Below are 6,281 nucleotides of genomic sequence, written 5' to 3' on the forward strand. Positions count from 1 at the left end.
AGTACTTCCTGCTTTTATTATGTAGAGATGCTATAAGTATTAAAAAAAAAAAAAAAAAACTAAAAACTGGAAGACATTCTGAGTTTGTGATAACTGGGCAAGCTAAGTGTTCTTTAGTGATATTCATAATTTACACTCATGTGTAATTATATAACTTTCTAATTGTTTACAAGCAATACAAGCTGTTTTCATTGAGCTAATTTGTGAGCTGAAGACCAAAATAATTGCTTGCTTTATGAAGGATTTTGATAATGTCACATACTCTGTAAAACTATTTCATTACAACAGAGATGTCGATATAAGGAAAAGATAGAATGTTTCAGTGTCATCTATCCTTAATTATTTCAAATTTGAATGAAACTCAGTAATTTGTCTATGTTAAAATAGCATATATTAGGACACACGCACAGCTGAGTGGTACATTATGAATTATGCAATCATAGTAAAAATAGAAAATAAATCCTTAAAGTCCTAAATGAAATGTGAAATTCTAAAAGTTTGAAAAATTTGCTTCTCTCTGGCTGTCATCTTTTTCTCTCTTTCCTTCCAGCATTCCACCATGACTTGAAGCTCTCTGCTTCTTCGGACTCCCACACTCACGTTCAATAACTTCTCCTTCCTTAGTGATAATGTGTCCTTCCTCCAGCTGTCTTTTCCAGACTGGCACACCTCCATGCAATTTGCAGCCCTGTTTTAAATCTCCCATGCATTAAGATGATTGTTTACTTGATTGAGTTCATCACGCACTCCTCTCCTTGTGATCTCTGTTGCTAAATCACACGGTTCAAGTCCCTTTTGGCATTGCCTCTCTTCTGGTCCAGACCCACACATAACTATAAGGAGCCATTCCAGGTCTGAACTCCCTCTTATGCCTTCCAGTTTATCATTATGGCAAGTCTATTTTGTGTGACACACATGTTTACTACTTTTCCCATCTGTTCCTCTTCCACAGGAGTTTCAGGAATCTCCAAGAGCTGCAAATGGACTTCCTTTCTGTGCCTTCCAAGGCCTTTAATGAGGCCAAGTTTGAAGACATGTGCCTCTCTTTTTCCATTCCTGCCCTTAACTAACTCTCTTTTACTTCCCTTGCTGGTTATTCTATCTTATTTTAATTTATTTTAATTCATTCTGATCATGCCATTATTGCGTCCTCTACTTTACTGTACCAGGTGCCATTCCCACCTCAAGGCAAGCTAGCCAAAGCCACAAACTAGCCCCTAGCAGTGCTTGTGAAAAGGCTGAATCTCTCAGACAAGATCTGGATCTTCCTGTCAATCCTCTTGTAGTCCTCAAACGTCCCGTGACTTTCATTTTGCAGATACATGTCTGTACTTTGCTCTCTCACCTGACCTGCAGCCAGCTGAGTCATCCAATGAGGTCCTCAGTGTGACACAAGAAAATGCCTGCTTGTCCTATATTCTTGTAGGACCTGAATAAGGTCTGTACTGATCCTCTGTCCAGCAGTCTACCTCCTTGGGCCCTGGTGGCCTTCACCCAGAGATGCCAAAGGCAATGATGCTGAGACATGGGCCTCCATCTTGCCTGCTATAGGTAGTAAAGTCCCATCATACTGTCCCAGTGTCCCCAGCTCCCATCTGTGGTACGTGCTGAGTTGCCCTTCAGCTTACGTGCTGTGTCCCAGCAAAGGCGAGCTGACCCTGCATCACTTAGCAGCGTGCCACTCTAGGCTTTCCTTCTTGACTGGGAGAAGAGTAGAATAGACATTCAGGGCAATTTCTTCAAGTCTGAAAAATTCTAGAGTTTACTCTGGGTCACTGTTTCTCAGTGATAGTCTACTCTTCTGAATCCCATCTAGTCAGCAGTCTTGAACTGCAGAGGTGCTATTTTTTAATGACTTGGAGAGGAGGAGTTGGTTAATTGATTGGCCTCAGCTTGCTTTCTATATTTAATTTTATTGATTAATTGCACAGGTCACTTGCAGAATATCCTGGTCTTCAGTTTTTGATTGCTAGCTAATGCAGACAGTTTTGATGTTGTCTGCTGGCATTTCTTATTTTTGTTCTGGGTTAGCTGCTAGTTGGCTGTGCTTTGCCCCTGGCCTGTACTAAAGCATTGAAGGAATGTAGGTGACAGCTACAGTTGTGAACTTTTGGTTTTGTGAATGGGAGTGTCTGTTTTACAGGAAATAGGAGTAATTCTGTGGGATTATCCCTTCAAGGCAGAAAGCAAAGAACTGTAGAAGTAGTACTGCAAAAATCTGGGCCCATAGTGTGTTACAAGTATTAGCCTCAATAGGGAAAACATGATTCTTGTTAACTATTTTAAAAGGCAAAGCTCTTGGTAGCTGTGCAGATAGGAACTATAAATATTGACATAGTGACATCCTTAATTCTAATGAGTATGTTTTCAATTTTTTTTCTGTGTTTGCCTTTCATTTGTACCTTTTCATTATCTGTAGTAAGAGATTACCATGCAATTGCATCTTTGCCTCAGCCCCTATGATTATCACAAAGACACATCAACAACTGGGCAGCTCAGTGTGATGAGTCAGCCTATAAGAACCTAAGAAAAGCAGTAGTGGGAGCTTTGAACCCACCTGCAAGGCATGAGGGTACTTGGATAATCACTTTGAGTGAGTGCTGCTGATGAAGCAGAAACTAAGCAAGTACTTTAGCTGCAGTATAAGTTTGTCTGCTGAGATGGGCAGTGCAACTTTTTACTGTTCTGTAACCCCCAAGTGATAAAAATACTATTATAGTCTAAGTGAAGTGAGCTATTAATTTCTAAGGTTGTTTCTTGTGAATGACAGGAAATGCATCTGCGACAGAGAATGTGAGAAAATATGGATGATAGAGCAGGATTCCCTTCATAGACTCCCTGTGCCAAAACTTATTCCAATTTTAAAGTTCAGCTGTATATGTACAATAACCCATCAGGCTGCTAGAGTGACAAACCTCAGAGGAGGTCATCAGGGCCTTGTTTCTAGCAGAATTGGTTTCCTCGTGCCCTGATCATGGAAAGCTGGTCAACAGGTAAGAATGAGTGATATGTGTGTGTCCCATGCTATTGAACAGTTGCACCTTTGAGATCTCCCCGAATGTCATTCTCTTGCTGGATTCCTACCAAAGAATAACATAGCCTCCGAATTTATAAAGCACTTTCCAAAACCTCTCCCACTCCTCTAGCTCTTCGTATCAAAACTCGAGAGGTGTCTTCTCATATCTGTAAATTCTTTTTCCTTGGCTCCCAAACAAATCAGCTCCCTGGTTTGTTTCCTCCCTCTTTGACTGCTTGTTTTAGTTCTATCACTTTTTCTCCACACGGTTGGGTGTCTCACCTGGGCATTGTGACATGCTCCCGACTACTCTAATGGTAGAGTATGCTGATTCCAAATATAACCAAGCTCTCATCATTCAGATTTGATGGTTGGAGGTACTATTGCAGTGTGAATGAGATATGAAAGAAAAAGAAGAAAGATGAATAAAATGGGTTAAAATGTGAGGAGGAGACAAATGAAAGAAAGCAAAGTCGTGTTATCTCTAAAAGAAAGTGCAGAGGGTATGACAGTTATGTGTTATTGAGATGGACAAAGGAAGGGAATGGATATTTTAGGGATGCAAAGAGTTGGTAAGTACCGAATTAAGAAATGCAAAGAAGAAATGAAGAGAAAATCAGGAACAAAAAAGGACTGGAGACAAATATTTAAAATGAGGAAAGGGTGTCTCATTTCTCTGCTTTTTTCGAAGTTGTCTTGTCATATTGTTCCCTTAAAAAGAATAATAAGCAGAACTCCCAAACAAGAAAGCCTGATGGTATTAAATCCTACTGCTGGAAGAAAAGAGGGTCACCTGCACTCTTAAAGCAGCAGTTCTACTGCCAGCTGCTGTTTATTACGTTGTCCTCCCTTTCAGCTGGTAATCTCTAGATTAGCTGTAGATTATTAACTGGAGCTAATATTGTATTAGCTGTAGAGTCAATGTTTGCTCTCTTCCTGTTTCCTTTCTTCTAGTGAGGTAACACTGTATCCTTGGAGGCTGATAACTATCAGGCAAGCTGCTCCATGCTTCTACATGTTAGTAATGTGAGCTTTTAATAGCAATTAATTAAGCAATTAATAGTTGTTTCTTTCCTTTTGTAATTTCTGCTGCTACTCAGCTGGCTGACAACCAGAATTATTCCAGCCAGAAACCAAGCCATTTTTCAAACTTAGTGACTTGTAGGTGTTTTCTACTTTGTAAATATATGATGTAGTTTATTTTTGATGGTTGATAGATGATGTAAGACTCCACACAGAGCAGGCTCTGGGGTAAAAGATATGAGCAAAATGACCTAAAAATATCTTAGCATCTCTTAGAGATTAATGTCTTTAGTTACATGTGCATAAAGCAGAGCCTAATTATGAATGCTTGCTCTGGCTGTTCTTGTGGTCAGCTGTGACTGCTGATACCTAAGCTGGTGGCATGTGATCAGTTATTTTGCTTTATGTATCTTTAAATTCCTGAAATACAAAATGCAAAGAAATAAAATAATAACACTTGGAAATTCCCATTTTTACTCTATAAATCAAGACTCTCCAGCTTTACATATTTTGATTTAAATTCCTTTTTCAGCCTCTGAGTTTTCTTTATGAAGTTTCTTGCAGAGACAGTCAGGTGGGAGCAGAACCTCAGCTTAGGTGAAAGCTACATAAATCCTTTCAGAGGATTGAGTGTATATATATAACTGGGGAATTAATTTCACAGATACGGAAATATGTGTACAGAATTTGTATTGTGCTTCTCCATTTTCCTTGAGGATAGGAATTCTCAAATTTCTAATGTTTCGTCACTTTTAGAGGAGTTTCTGAATGCACATCGTCATTTGTATTAATGTTTCTCTGGGCTAATGAGGCTTGGGAAAGCTAGCCTGGTCTAATAACAATTGTACTGGTATTCTCAGCATTTTATGGCAGGTCTTCCAAGGTCAGGCAGGCAGGTTTCTTTTCTGAGGAGGCTAAAAAAATTAGATAATTGTTCTCCAAATTCAGCTGTAAGAAGAGTTCTCAAGGATACAGCTCAGAGTGTCCATGACCTGAGGCCAAAAGATGCTCTTGCACTTCAGGTGTGGGCAGAACTATTTCCCATGTTGGAAATACAGATGCTATGACACAGCCTACTCTTTCTGAAGCTGCTAGTTTGCTTTGTATTTGTTTCTGTGTTTGAAGATAGTCATTTCTACAGTGTATGCACAGAGATGTTGATGTGCCCCTCTTTTCACGCTCCATTTGAACAAAATCTCAATAAAATGAAACTGCAACACTAGATATTCTATTCAATTAATTTATTTCGCTTGATATAGTCTTCCTAAAACTGCTCTGTAAATTCAATTGACTTTTGTCCTGGAGAAATCTACAAAGATATAGCTCCTATCTGCTCTATACGGTCATATATTTCTCTGCCCTTTTGTTTAATATAATGCACTTTCAGCTGCCCTGGGTAATACTCATAGCCAATGTCACTGGTTTCAAGAGCTTTCTGGTAGCTCCCACAACTGTTTAGCTCTTTCTCCCCTGTTGTCTGGCCCATCACACACCATCTGGGACTCCTGGTCTCTGTTGCTTGCTTACAACCCTACCTACTGCTCATCCTTAAGGAGGTGAGGTGAAAACTCAGCCCTATCCCCACACCTTAGTTGTCCTTCCCTATACTGCACAAGGAATATGGGCCAGCCCATGAGGAGCTGGGAGCTACTGGTTCATGCAATAACCAGTCAGCTGCTGGAGGTGGCACTTTCCAGGAGGAAGTTATCCTGTGGCAGAGTTCAATGCCTCTTTGCAGGCGGTAACTTTCAGATGTCACTCATTATATGGAGGTTTACACCGAGGTGGAAAGGTGAGGACCTGTACACAGGTGGCTCACAGGGGATTATTTACACACAGGCTCCTTTTCCATGGCTCAGTTTCCCCTATGCAGCTACATATGACCTGCTGTGACTTACAGCTTGATGTGATCCATGTGTGGCAGGAGGGGAAGATCTGATTGAGAAGGGTTAGGTCCAAGTAGCTGTGCCCTTGATGGTATTCAAATGCCACCGGGGAGGCATAGCCTGGCACGAGGATGGTGTCCCAGCCCGGGAGGAGCAGAGAGGCTTCCCCAGAGTAATCATCCTTCATGCTGTATCCTCTCCGGCAATGGGAGGGAATTCCTGCACCTATGGCTCTGAGAGGGGTGGAGCTCCAGGTCATTTTATAAAATAACTTGTCATTTACTCCCACAGGATTAAATCCTGCAAACATGTCTCAGGAAGAGCTGCCAGCAGAGATGCCACAAAAAGGCTATTCT

This window comes from Nothoprocta perdicaria, unplaced genomic scaffold (genome assembly GCF_003342845.1).
Source record: "Nothoprocta perdicaria isolate Ctin4 unplaced genomic scaffold, notPer1 scaffold_129, whole genome shotgun sequence".
NCBI classification, from domain to species: Eukaryota; Metazoa; Chordata; class Aves; order Tinamiformes; family Tinamidae; genus Nothoprocta; species Nothoprocta perdicaria.